The 15,596-nt window shown below is 36.9% G+C and overlaps 1 pseudogene; it reads right to left on the reverse strand.

Moving 5' to 3' along the window:
- Positions 1 to 3,188: 3,188 nt before the first annotated feature.
- LOC121628133 lies at positions 3,189 to 12,659 on the reverse strand (annotated as a pseudogene).
- Positions 12,660 to 15,596: the final 2,937 nt, after the last annotated feature.

Consider the following 15,596-nt stretch of genomic DNA (forward strand, 5'->3'; position numbering starts at 1 on the left):
CATCTATTGTCATTCAATACACTTTATACAAGAATTTTAAGAAATAGCACCATTAACTTTTTTATATATTGATTCATTGGAACCTAGAATTTTATACACTATTGATATTGATCAGCATTTGGCACAAAAAGAAACATTAGTTTAAAAATTAGGATATTTTGATTTCATATACGTTATTATTATTACTGTTTTAATACTTTATCCTACCTTTAATCACTATTTCCTGACAAATTCTGAAGGAAGCCTAATGTCATTGGTGCTGGTTTGCAGGTCACAGGTGCTCCATACACACTACACATACAAGCATTCTTGTATCTGTGCCAATTTATTTATAAATTTGTTCATTCATTTGTTTTCGTAGCTGTAACATACATATTTGTTTGCTTATTCGTTTTGGTATGCATTTCCTAATATTTATTCACAACACATTTGTTGGACATGTACACAGACCATTTAGTTCATTAAAAAACATGTGTTCATATTTATACTATAGTGTTTCATTAACATACAGGTTCACCACCTACTTGTTTTGATAATTAATCTAATTTTCACAATCCACTTTAGTGTAGATAACAAAAAACCTGTTCCTTATTGTAACATAGCATTGGGCTGTGACTTTGGAGGAGCCTGCAAATGTCACTGGTATACAATTCCAGGGCAGGCACATATCTCAGCTGTCTGAAATAAAATTGAGGCTGAGCACCATTCTGTGAAAGCTGAGGAGGGATTACATATCATCTTGGTATGGAGTGGATGAACAGTTGCTATCTAGGTTGGGATAAGACCCAAAATAAGTCCTGTGTCCGTAGACAAGATGTTAGAGATGCCAGAACTGTAACTGTACCACAAATAAAATGCTGCCTCCAAGATTTGTATAATCAAAAAAATATTTTATATTCGAAGAAGGAAAACAAATCAGAATTCCAGCATTTAATCAGATGTATTTTTAAAATGGACTTAACAAGTGAAGTTGTTCTTTCTTGTACCTATACTTAAACCTCTTTGTTCAAAGAAGATGACCTTGAGGAATGTCACCCTTTGGCTCTCAGTGGATCAGTGGGCTATTTTGTAAGCGTGTTGCACACTAACTATTCAAGTAAGGTCAAAAGTCCAGTTTTTTAAAGGCAACCTGAATAGCATGTGTCCAATATTCAGTTTCATAGCATGTTGGGTTAAAGGTTTTGTTGTCTTTAGATCACCTTTTTGAGTGAAGCCTCAGTCTGTTGTAATACATAACACTGTAGAAGACAGACAAGGTAATATTAATAAAAGTATGTTGTTTAGTCTTTTTCAGTCAGTCTTTTTATTTTCTAAAGCTGAATGCTTGTTACAACTGGTATGTATAGGTATGTATGGGCTTCCTTGTAAACAATGGTCTTTGTGCCTCATGTATCAGAGTTGAACAGCTGTTTCAAATTGTTTCACTTCCTCTTGCATAGAGGTCCAAAGTTTCTTGTAAAAGTAAATGTGTGCTGGATTAATTATATTGTGCATAATGACAATAGATGACAGTGATGCAGTTTTCAATTTAAAGGGGACTTAACTTTATCCCTGAAAATTTATTCCCTGTGAAAAATAGTATTAGCATAAACATACATTATGTCAACATGACTGTCGTAAATGTTGCAGGAAGATTTGGATCTCCTCATTACTTTGAAGCTATTTTTTGGCACATTTTGTGATGCAAATTAACATGATAAATTACATGTTGTACATGCTGTTTTCATTTTATTTCTGAATTCATTCCACTAGATTTAAATGCAGTGTTTGCAGTGTACAAATCAGCACATCAGCATTTGATTTTTTAAATACATTTACATTTTCTTAGTAAAATTTACAGTTTATTTATATGACATTACTGTTGTTTTATTAACTCTCATGCTGTGTAGATAAAGATTGTATTTCTTTCTTTCTTTCTTTCTTTCTTTCTTTCTTTCTTTCTTTCTTTCTTTCTTTCTTTCTTTCTTCCTTCCTTCCTTCCTTCCTTCCTTCCTTCCTTCCTTCCTTCCTTCCTTCCTTCCTTCCTTTCTTTCTTTCTTTCTTTCTTTCTTTCTTTCTTTCTTTCTTTCTTTCTTTCTTTCTTTCTTTCTTTCTTTCTTTCTTTCTTTCTTCCTTCCTTCCTTCTTTAAGGAAGGCAAAGATTGACACAGATGGTTCTGAATAACCGTATCCTTTAATGGCCTGCAGATGTTTATAGATGAACCTTGCAACACGCCCTTTAACTCAGTAAAAACATACCAAACATGGCTAAGGAGGAGCCTGAGAAGGTTTAAAAGCTTTGCTATCTCCAGGACTGAGTAGCAACATAGACAACCAAAGGTCCTGTGTTTACCTTTTCTTTGTTTGCCATAATTCTCTTTGTTTTATGAAACGTAATGTTTTGATTTATGCTTTTTGTATATCTTATCTGTTGTAAAAGCACAGAAGTACAGTGGTAACTTTGCTAATATTGCTTGTGTTTGGAGTAAATTAACAAATATGCTATTTTCTTTACAGTCAAGCATGTCATTTTAGCGTGCCAAATCAGTCAGTGACTGAAGACATGCAGGCAGCTGTGCTGACAGGAAGGGCACTTGTTTAAGACTGTTATATGATATGCCCTTTTTTTTAAACAAAGGAAACTGCCTTTGTATCTTATTACTTGAAGATCACTTCTTGCAGTTGTCTATTTGCACAACAATGCCCAAGCCCATATCTAAAAATATATCACTGCACAGATGGGTAGCCTGTTAGTGCATAATGTTCATGTGCATGTGTATAGGATCAGTTTGCAAATACAGCAACACCTGTGCTTTATGTGGGGCCACAAAGAAAAGAGCATGTTTAACTGCTGTAAATTAATTCTTCCTGACTGTTAAAGCCTCCCTTATAAATAGTCCATAGTTTCAGTCATGTCCTTGACATTGTGATTTTTTATTGTAGTTGTAATCCTATCTACACCATATAAATAATGAAAGAATGGCTAAGCTACTTTTTTATATGTGTGCAATAAAAGCACAAACTAGTGAAGAATCTATAAACATTAACATATATTTTGTTTTTATTCATGGTCCTGAACCTGGCTCTTCTGCAACTGAATATTTGTTTAAAAGGAAGAAAAGGCCCTGAAGTGCTGTCAGGAAAATATTTAATTACATATACATACATATCAGACAGATTTTTCATATTTTATGAACTCCGTTGAGTGGTCCATCAGATGTTTCCTTCTACTCAGCAGCATCAGACTGAAATAGAGAAAAAGAGTAATTACTATTGGTTTTTTTTAAATGAAAATAAAATATCAGTTTGCACTCGAATTACTACAATTGACCCACATGACCTTTATTGTGAGGCTGTTTTCTTTTCAAATAAACCGGTCAACACTGTGTTTACAAATGGGCTTTGTTGGCAACAAGGAGTGGTCATAAATTGATAGTGCTATTAGGCTCTCTCAATAAGTTTTACTGACTGTCACATTGCTGAACTCTGAGCATTGAGCTCTTGAGCCAACAAGTAGCCACAGAGAGGGCTTGAATTCTTGTGATGGTTATTGGCTTGTAATGAGCCAATTGTCATTCCACAATAGTGAGTGTCACACTATTTCAAGTGTTACTGGCTCACTTCTAAGTCCTTACATAATGCGAAATTCCAGATTGTCAGTGGTAGTTAGGTTTAGAGGATTCATAGACTGTTTATAATAATAATTACAATAAAACTGATAACTCTTGTCGTAATGAATATGAAGAACATTCAGCAAAGTCTAGTGAAATGTGTTACCCTAAAAGTCTGTTTTTGTTTTATAAAATTAAAGAGTATGCTATGACTTGTAAAACAGGCCATCATCTTTCATATTTCTTTACAATGAAGTGATTGAAAAGTTACCTTTCCAGTGGCTCTGCTTTTGGCTCTAATCTTGTTGACCTGAGACTCAGCTATGTCAGCACGCTCCTGAGCTTCTTCCAGCTCATGCTGGACCTTCCTGAGCCTGGACATGTGGGTGTTGGCCTGCTCCTCCTGGTGAGGGCAAGAAAAAACCTACAGCTCATCTCTGATAGTTATTTGTTCAACACTAAGAAAATACTGGTCATATGAATGTTTTACTTACAGCCTCCTCAGCTTGTCTCTTGTAAGCCTTGACTTTGAGCTGCAGCTTGTCAAACCAGATCCTGAAGCCTGTTTACATTCTTCTTGTCTTCCTCAGTCTAGACAGATAAAAATAAAACATCACTTATATGTTGCTAAAGCAGAATCAAGGGGTAATTCAGTGAATTTGAGGAGTGATTCCATAAATTATTTAATATACCTGGTAGGTCAGCTCCTTGACTCTTCACTCATATTTGTGAACTCCTTTAACAGCATCAACTCCACGTCTCTGCTCAGCTTCAACTTCAGCCTCCAGCTCACGCACCTATAATGTGATGGAAGGAAGAGTTTATGTGATACATGTAAGGTCTTTTAAATATTTAAACTAAATTAGTAAAATGCCTAAAATTGTTCTTACCCTAGTCTCCAGTTTCTGGAGCTGCTTCTTGCCACCCTTCATGGCGAGGTTCTCGGCCTCATCCAGACGGTGCTGCAGGTCCTTGACTGTGACCTCCAGGTTCTTCTTCATCCTCTCCAGGTGAGCGCTGGTGTCCTGCTCCTTCTTCAGCTCCTCAGCCATCATGGCAGCCTAAAATTATGAAGTGTTTCTGATTATTCTTACAGCTTCAATACCTTACAGCAGTTATTGAATACATTAAAAAAATAACCACATTAAGAGATTATTGAGGAATAAACCTACATCAGTGATGGCCTTTTTGGCTTTCTCCTCAGCATTTCTTGCTTCCTGAACAGCATCATCCACCTCACCCTGAACCTGGACAAGGTCAGCCTCCAGCTTCTTCTTGGTGTTAATAAGGCTGGTGTTCTGAAGATTTAAGAAATATGATTAAAAAAAATGAGTTTTAATTCTCAGTTCAGTATGATGAATGTGCTACTGGGAATGATTGTATTTCTAAATAAAATGCAAAAACCAACCTGAGAGTGAAGCAGTCCAACACGCTCACTAGCATCAACCAGCTCCTGTTCAGCCACTTTGCGTGCTCTCTCTGTCTGTTCCAGAGCAGCTCTCAGCTCCTCAATCTCAGCCACCATCAGACCATTCCTGCGCTCCACCATGGCAACCTGCTCCTTCATGTCTTCCTGTCCTCTGACAGCATCATCAAGGTGCAGTTGGGCATCCTACCAACAAAATATCTGCCTGATTAAGAATTTTCTTTGCGATAGACAGGCGACCAGCTGTCCAGGGTGTACCCTGCCTCATTCGTTTATTCGTACGAATGAATGATGGAAGGGTGTACCCTGCCTCTCGTCTGCTAATTGCTGGGAAAGGCACATTGCGACCCTGAATTGGACTAAGTGGTATAGAAAATAAATGAATGAATAAGAATTTTATTTACACTCAGTTATCTTTAATTATTGTATTAGTAGCATACTGACCTTGAGCTGTCCCTGGACATTCCTCAGTTGTTTCTGGGCCTCAGCAGCCTGCCTGTTGGCATGGCTCAGCTGAACCTCCATCTCATTCAGGTCTCCCTCCATCTTCTTCTTGACTCTCAGGGCATCATTCCTGCTCCTGACCTCAGCATCTAGAGTGCTCTGCATGGAGTCAATCACTCTCTGGCTGTTTCTCTTGATCTGCTTCATCTCTTTATCCTTCTCTGCCAGCTTCCTGTCAATCTCACTTTTGACCTGGTTGAGCTCAAGCTGAACACGGAGAACCTTGGCCTCCTCGTGTTCCAGAGTGCCCTGTGAATAAGTTTAACAATTGTTTTTACTCAGTTCAGTTCATACAGATCTGCCCTGACACATTTTAATGATTTGAAAAACATTACCTCAGCTTCCTCCAAAGCTGTCTGTATTTCTGCTTTTTCAGTTTGCTCTGTCTTCTTGGCCTTTTCTAGCTCATGGATGCTCTTCCCAGTCTCACCAATCGGTTCAGTCAGAGCTGAGATCTCATCTAAAGCAGGGAAACAAACAAATACATGTATGATCATTTCTTTAATTGAGATCTGTACAAACAAGTATATATCATAGAAGTATAGATACATACACTGCAGGTTCTTATTTTCTCTCTTCATGGTCTCCAGCTGATCCAGAGCCTCCTCACAGGAGTTCTTCCTCTTGAACAGCTCAGTGCTGAGAGAGCGAGCCTCCTTTTGAGCTCCTTCCAGCTCTGCTTGACTTTCCTCATACTTCTGTTTTCATTCTGCCAAAACCTACATTGGTATAGTTTTACTGAATTACAACTGACTTATTTGTGTGTTTCCTCTAATAATGATAGTTATATTTAAATGAACATTTAACCTTATCAAAGTTCCTCTGCTTCTTGTCAAGGTTGGCAGCCAGAGCGTTAGCTCTCTCCACATCAATCATGAGGTCCTCCACCTCACCCTGCAGCCTCTGCTTGGTCTTCTCCAAAGAGGCACACTTGGAGTTCACAGCCTCAATGGATTCCTCAGCCTCCTGCAGGTACTGGGCAAGCTTTTTCCTGATGTGAAATATAACTGTAACTGGTTAAGTGTAAAATTTACTTAAAATAAGGAAATAAGGAAAAGGACTCACTTGGCCTCCTCCAGCTCCTCAGTGCGCTGAATAGCATCAGTCTCATATTTCCTTCTCCATTGAGCCACCTCACTGTTGGCCTTGGAGATTCCTCTCTGCAGCTCAGCCTTGACCTCCTGCTCCTCCTCAAACTGCTCTTTGATTAGATCACAGTCATGGCGGGCTGACTGAACAGCATGGGCCAGGGCGTTCTTGGCCTGTGAAGGGTGAAGACAACGTTACTGACCCAATACATAAAGATTAATTTAGGAAACAATGATCACTTGTACATAAAACATCAAAATTACTTTGAAATAATTAGCTTAAAGGAAAACAAACTTTAGATACAGATGTGTAGGGTATCGTAATACCTTCACTTCCTCCTCAATGTGTCTCTTGAGCTCCTCAATCTGCTGAGTGAAAGCCTGTTTGCCCCTAGTCAGCTGAGAAACCAGGGCTTCTTTCTCTTCAAGCTGGCGTGAAAACTCACCTGGAGAATGATGAATCAAATCAAAATGTTAGAAACTGATGAACCCACAACAGTTTCCTTTGATATGTCACTCACCGTTCTCTGTCTGGAGTCTTGCTTTCTGTGCATTAATGTCATTTAGCTGGCGAACATTCTCATCATTTTTGGCTTTGAGCTCACTCAGCTGGTCCTCAAGAGTTCTGCGCATTTTCTCCAAGTTGCCCTAAATTCACAAAACATAACAGGTTGTTGCTGTATTAGAGGTGTATGTAGATATGAATGTTTTACGCTATGATTGAAAATAATAAAATTCCAATGACACATGGGTTTTTCGGTGTGACAGAATTTCTAAGAGTATCTGAAAATGCCTGCACCTCTGCTTAAAGTCACCATAGAGGATTCTTCCGGGGACACCCTTTCTGCAGATTCTGATGCCCTCCAGCACACCGTTACACCTCAGCTGATGGATGACCAGGTGGTTCTCCATGAGACCTGAGGGTTGGAAATAATTATGTTTGAAAAATTTACAGTGCAACATAATAAAATCACAGCGTAACATTTATTGCAGATATTAGTGGTACAAGCTTTTTGCCTGGGGTCTTTGATTCATTGGGAATCAGGCAACGCACAAAGTGAGGATGAATGCTTCTCAAGTTGGTCATCAGCTTGGCCAAGTTCTCCTGTGGACCAGCAAGATGAAAGGGCAACAGTTATTGTAATAAAGGTTTTCATTCATCATCTTAATAAATCTATACATACCCTGAACAGAGCAGACACAGTCTGGAAGGAACCACCCTTCTTTTTACCACCTTTCTTGCCGCCGCCACCACTAGCATCTGTTTTTGGATAACACTGAATTTATTAGTTTGATCGAATTAAAAATATACTATTGTTTAATAGTAATAGTACAAGTAATAGTAATATTAATAGTAATAGGTCATGCCCTGTGGGCTTCTGGTTTAGGGTGGGGTTAGTTTAGCTGTAGCATAGAGTTTTTGTGTTGGTTCCTGTTTGATTTTGTGGAACTTAGCCCTTGTGTGTTCTTTTTTGCTCCTTTCACCTGGTATAATTTGCTTCCCGTGTTCCTTGTTAGTTCACATCAGTGTATTTAAACCCCTTTGTTTCAGGTGTCCTTTGTCAGATCTTCTGTTGTGTTCTCCTGTTGTGGCTTCCTGTCGTGTCTCACCTGTTTTGTCCTAGTGAGTTCTACAGTGCATATTTAAATTAAAGTTTTTATTTCTGCACCCGTCTGCCGCCTCTCCATCCTGCATTTAGGTTCTTACATCCGCATCGTAACACCGTAACAGTAATAACAATAAACCAGGACTCATGATCTTCCACCACAGAATGGCTTATTATGCAAAGTCCAAGTAAAAGAGACAGTTTCTAATTTTTAGAATTAATTTACTTTATGCTGAATAATCATACAAAAATAAGTTTTCTGATTAGCTGGTAAAATCACACTTGGATCATGCTAAAAACTTTATAAAACTGTGACTAGCATGGAAAATTTAATGAGGTCAAAACATCTTTAACTGATTCTCATATTTTAAAGTATGCTGATCAGTCTTATTTCTTACCATCAGCTGAAGCATGGGATGCATACAGGAATGAGATGCAGTTTGTTTGAGGACTTCTGGTAGAGCTGAACAACTGAGTCGTTCAGTGGGTCCTTGTTCTTGTCCAGCCAGCCAGTGATATTGTAGTCCACTGTGCCGGCATAGTGAACCAGGGAGAAATGAGCTTCGGCTTTGCCCTTTGCAGGCTTTGGCTTCTCAAAGGCCTTGGTTTTGCCCAGATGCTGATCATGCAGCTTGTTCTTGAAAGACATGTCTGTAGCCTTGGGGAACATGCACTCCTCTTCAAGGATGGAGAAGATACCCATTGGCTAAAAGAACCACATTATATTAGGTGCTGTCAACAGTTTAGGAGGTTGGCAGGAAATATTTCTATTGTGAAAAAGAAAAAAAAAAAAAGAAGTTGTTTCACCTTTTCAATAAGCTCAATGCAGGCCGCCAAGTCCATACCAAAGTCAATGAACTCCCAATCAATGCCTTCTTTCTTGTACTCTTCTTGCTCCAGGACAAACATGTGGTGGTTGAAGAACTGTTGCAGTTTCTCATTAGTGAAGTTGATGCAGAGCTGCTCCAAGCTGTTGAACTGTAATTACACTGAATTAACTTTTCTGCAACACAGTGCTGATCTTTAAAAGAGCACAATATATTTTTAAACTCACATCAAAGATCTCAAATCCAGCAATATCCAACACTCCAATGAAGAATGATCTTGGCTGCTTTGTGTCCAACATCTCATTTGATGTATCTTGATCAGATGTGGAAAAATTGTCTTTCAGGCAAAAACGTCTCTGGACGCTGACTTGAATAATAAAAAGAAGTTTATTACAAAAGTTCAGACATCAAAACAGATTTCTGCAGCAAAATCTGGAGGTCCCAAAGCCAGAACGAAGACCTAAAGACTTGATGTGTCATTCTGTCTTATATAGGGTTTAAACAAAGAAAATTCCTCAGTCCTGTGTCCTCCAATCATAGAGTTTGCCTATAGGATGCTCATTTGCATAGAATGCATGTTCTTGTGTCAATCCAGTCTGTGGGACAGAAAACCTTATATGGTAAAGACTTAAGTGTGTACCATACAAATGCTATGCTTAGATACCTCACTTTTATATGGACGACCATCCACAAGAACATTTTCTCATTGACAGACTTGCACAGAGCCATGACAGCATTGTTGACCTAGAAGAAAAGATTTTGCATTACTATTATATTCATGAACAAAATTAAAATATAGATATTTCTTATAGCATTTCTTTAATTACCTGTGGAACGGTCTGAACTTTGGCCACAAACTCATTTCCAACCTTGACCCTTGGGTAGCACAGAGCTTTCAGCATATCAGCTGAGTTCAGGCCCATGAGGTAGGAGATTTTATCAGCCACTAATGGACAGAAACACAAAATATATTTGATATACATATCAATATTATTCATTCATTTTCTTTTCCATTTTGTCCAATTTAGGGTCACGGGGACGCTGGAGCTCATTGCAGCATTTAACAGGCGAGAGTTAGAGTACACCCTGAACAGGTTGCCAGTCCATCGCAGGCCCAACATAGAGAGACAAACAACCATTCACACTCTCTCCTAGGGAGAATTTAGAGTTACCATTAACCTAACATACATGCCTGTGTATGGTGGGAGGAAGCAAGAGTACCCAGAGAGAGCAGGCAAACTCTGTTGTGACTTTTGCTGTGTAACCACCACACCACTATGCGTATGTGTGCACACACACACACACACACACACACACACACAATTTTATATATATATATATGTATATATATATATATATATGTATATATATAAATTCACATACAATCACTTGCATGTTGACAACAACAGTGTTTTATCAATCACCCTCAGTGCCGTCAGGTTCAGCCTGCTCCTCACGCTGCTTCTGCTTGAATTTCATATTGCCATGATGCCTCACAGCACCAGTTAGCTTGTAGATGTTAATTTTCTCATCAGCAGTAAAGCCCAGGATGTCTAAGGCAGTCTGCACAGGGAATAAAGCTTTCATCCTACATGTTATTACAATGAACCCCACAAATTGACAAAACATTAAAAGGTTTTTACATCTGTTGCAATAAACTCCTCCACATCATTAATGCTCTTGACAGAAATTTCACCCTGACTGATCATTGAGTAGTCATAAGGGTTGGCGGTGATCAAAAGAGCCTCTGGAAAAGCAAAAAATAACATTATCAATTCATTATCAATTTTGTTTTGATACTTTTCAATCTTTTAATTGTAGTAATGTAATGTACATGTAGTCTACTAACATACCCAGGAGCTCAGGCTTGTGGCCTGTCATCAGCTGATGATGATGTGGTAGCTCCTCTCAGCAGATAACTGGAAGGTGACACGGGACTTTTCCAGCAGATCTAAGAGTAATAAAATCAATTGGAGATTGAAAGTTTATGGCAGTAGGTAACCTCTCCTGGTGTGCTATATTTGATTCCGATTACAAAACTGTTATAGTCTTGCATAACAGAACTTAAATTATATATATATATTTTTCATTTCATTCTTTGCAACTCCACAGAATTGTTATTTACCAGATCAATTAATTATAAACACAGTGTATTTTAGAAGGTCACTAAGCATGAGCCCAAAAATATTTACTTAATATGAACACTTGCAAAACGGGAAGAGTTGTCATTCCTCACAGTCTTGGCATTACCATAAGCCTCCAGCAGAGGGTTGGCAGCTACAATCTGGTCCTCCAGGGAGCCCAGCATGAGATAATTTGAATAGAATGAGCTATTATATTAAGAAGAGTTTATTCTGGGCAGAACTTTGAATTCATATTTACCTGCATTTTGCCAGGATGTGGTTCCTTTTTTTCACCAAGAGCTGCAATTGTTGCAAAGTACTGGATGACACGTTTGGTGTTGACAGTCTTTCCTGCACCAGATTCTATAAAAGACACTTTTTAATATTTAGCTTTATTATAATTAATTTTCAAAAGATATATTGCATGGACTGAATCATACGATCTCATACTTACGTAATCAGGACAGATTGGTTTTCACGATCTGATAATGATAATCACATTTTGCATGAATTCTGTTTTTTCACTGTTTCTTCAGTAATTACAATTTTTTTAAAATAATTTTGGCTTCTTTCAAGTATGTAACTTTTATTTTATGTACTTTACCAGTGAGCATGAACTGATAGGCATTGTCAGAGATGGAGAAGATGTGGGGTGGAGCCTCAATCCTCTTCTTGCCTCTGTATGCTACTACAACAACAGCGTCATACACAGGAAGCCATTTGTAGGGGTTTACGACCACACAGAACAACCCAGAGTAGGTCTGTTATAGAAGTAGAAAAAAGAGAAAAACAATATTCAACTTCTTTTTCTTGACATAAATTCTGCTTTTATGAAAAGATGCTTTTTACTATAATCTTACATAGATCATCCATGATGCAAAACAGTCTTTGAGGTTGTACAACACACAAGGCTCATTGAGGTGGGTCATCATGGCCATGTCCTCAATTTTATCAAGCTTTGGAGGGTTTCTGGGGTGGACATCATCTTCTTTCACAGTAACAGTCTGAAGAGAAAATGTATTTTTAACAATCACACATGCACCATTTTATATATAAAAAAAATCAGGTGTATATTACATGTGGTCTAAACATGATAAACAACAATAAAGACAGTAAAATGAAATGATTTCACCCACCTTTCCGCCCTCTGTCTCACCTGTGGCTTTGCAATCCTCTTTGCCTGTTAGTTTACCCTTGACATACAGCTCATCTGGATCAATCACAAAAATGGCAGTTTTGGCATCAAATGGAGTATTTTGGGCCTCAATTCTCTCCTTTTCTGGCTTCCAGAGGTAAAAGGCCGCCGGGCCATACTGCTCCATCTTTGCATCTGTGCTCATGGTTGCACTTTAGCTGTGCCTGAAAGGTTAATAGGAATACTTGTGGTCAGTAAAATTATGATTGATTTATTTTGATGCATTTTTAACAGATATTATTGTCTGAATACACAGTTTTCTAGTAAACTAATTACCTTACGGGATCACAAATACAAATCAAAAATCAATCAAATCAAACTTTACTTATATAGCACCTTTCATACATACAAATAGCAACTCAAGGTGCTTTACAGATAGTAAAATCCCCCAGAACCCCAACCCAATAGCAGCAAGCCCCCTAACCCCCCCCCAACCCCCCCCCCCGTCAAACACACACACACATCACAGAGGGTAAAAGCAAGTTAAAAGGACCAAGGAAACGCTGTCGTAAACAAACAGTGATGTTCTTTGTATACCCAAAGATGCTACAAAAAGAGAATAATGAACAGTTAGTCTAGTACTTCAATAATATATATATATAAAAAAAAACAATATGATGGCAATTTTGCTAAGTTCTCAATTAAACAACAACAATGAAATTAAATTTAATATATCAATAAACCACAATAAAAAAATCGTCATTCTTAATTGACTGCACATCAGTACGAGATACCCATCAGTTAGAGCAGATGCCAAGAGCTGCTGCTTATATATGCGCAAGTGTGCCTACTTAGCACAAGTGTGTTTCTCAATTTGGTCAGGAGCAGAATGCTCGTAACCTTTCTGCTTGACAGGGATGTGCTTTTTCTGTATGCTGTGACATGTATGATTCTTTAATATGTATATCATATTTCCCAATAGAAACCAAAAAAGGAAAAAAAAAAAAAAGAAAAACTGTCATTTTCTTTTTAATGTTTTTTAATTGAAAAAGTGACTGTATATGACAAAATAACATGCATATAATGTGTAATGCACATATTTTAATTGAGTATTTTTCATTTGAAATGAACTTATTTCTTTCAAGCATGTGTGTATCAGTCTTAGTAAATTGGGCAATAATTTTTTTTTTTAAATGATGATTAAAAATGCAAATATATTTTTATTACTAATGAATATCCTAGGAATTATTATGTAATAAACTCTGGACTTTTAATTGGCTCAGATATTTACAATGTCTTTTACATTGGCAGTTTGTTCTGTACAACATAACAAGGGTGCACAGCATGGTTTGTAAAGCATTTGTTCAATTAAATACAGAGGTTTATTCAAAGGTTAAGTATTAGTTGATACAATTTATGATTGGCAGTTGTTTCAGTTTGATTTTACTATCTCAAACGGTCCTGGATCTTAATGTTGGAGAAGCGTCAGAATGTTACTGGTGTATGGTTGCAGTGTTCACATGCCTCAGATGGCTGATTTCACATGTTGCACTTTCCAGTGTTGGTGGAGGGGTGTTATATGCCTCCTGGAAAGGAAATGCATGAGAGCTGCCAACTCAGGAACAGGCCATAAATAACATGTATTAAAAACTAAAGTTCACTTGTTTTTTTTAAATGTTCTTTTCATTACATTTAGAAGTGTAAAAACAGCACAGTTTAAGGGCAAAGTATGAAATAATAATTTAATTTTCATTAAGACAAGAAAGGGTATGTTCTTTAATCATGTACACATGTGTTTCTTGAATATGTTTTCCTTTTAGTCCCCCTCAGCTTTAAATATGTACTATGGGTCAAACAAAGACTTTTTAATCCGATTTATTCTTTAAAAATATTTTGAATAATGTATAGTGCCTTGCATCTTAGGGCAGTTTAAGATGTTATGTTTGCAGCATTATTATAGTTATACTTCTCACTGACTTGATATCAAGTATATATATGTTTCTGGGTACCATTGGACCCCAAACCCCACTGTGGTCATAACAATAGTCCCTAAAAACAAAAACATACAACTCTCCATCAATGGCATCTTCAAAAACCTATGTGAATCTAATAAAGTAAAACTCAATTCCCCCATGATACTGGAGTGTGGTATGGTCCATTGAGTCAACTAAATGACTTGGCCTCCAAGTCATTTAGTGCTTTACACTCATTTCTCATCTGTCTCTTTGTTAACACCTTTTATCTTTTGGCTATTACTCAGTACCTTATTTCATATTTAATTTCTTGTCTGTAGTATATATATATATATATATATATATATATATATATATATATATATATATATATATATATACATATATATATATATATATATATACATATATATATATATACATACACACACACACACACACATATATATATATATATATATATATATATATATATATATATAGCCTTTTATGTAGGAAAATACATTTTTGGCAACTCAAAAACTGAAAATACTCTTTTTCTACATTTCTGTTATTTTCTTAAAGTTCACCTATTGATTGGCTTTCAAAGAAATGGATACCATCTATTTCTAGATCTCTTTGTGGGCATAATGGTTGCCGTGGGGAAGAGATCAGGTTTTATAAGCTTGTCTAATTTATTTGATGACAGTGGACATTTTCAGACAGTGTGAGGTTAAACAGTGCAATCAAAAATAGGATGGCACATGTGTGAGTATGTGTTGGGGGGGGTCTTTAACAGATGAGAGGCTTCCAGAGCATTTATAAATTGGCCAAGTGTCTGGGTAGCTGGCCAGTTTCATCAGTAATGTGTGGCTTTGCTTTTAACCACTGCTACATACCTGTTTTAACATGTTACAAATATAGTGATGAGTGTATCCAGTAAATTAAGAATTTATTGCTAATATAAAAAATGTTTGCAGAACCACTTTAGTCATGTGAAAATGTTTTGTTTGTTCTATTCTGCCTGCAGTAAGTCTTGCTGCTTTATATTAGATGTAAAATTACATGATTAACTTAATATAATAGTTTAGAATAACATTAGTGCCAAGATGTCAAAGATTAACTAAGACTCCTTTATAGTGTGAAAAAAAATTAGCTTATTAAAGTTTTTATTTTTCTTTTTACAAAGATAACTGGAATGTAGTCTCGTTAACATTTTTCTAACATTGTTTTAAAAATAGATATCTAGGCTAAGCTGATTTGTTTTGTTTTTATTATAAAAACAAACCTCATCACAGCACTGAAACAGCTCTGGTCAAAGTGTTAAATGACATTAGGTTGAAT

This window comes from Melanotaenia boesemani, chromosome 2 (genome assembly GCF_017639745.1).
Source record: "Melanotaenia boesemani isolate fMelBoe1 chromosome 2, fMelBoe1.pri, whole genome shotgun sequence".
NCBI lineage: Eukaryota > Metazoa > Chordata > Actinopteri > Atheriniformes > Melanotaeniidae > Melanotaenia > Melanotaenia boesemani.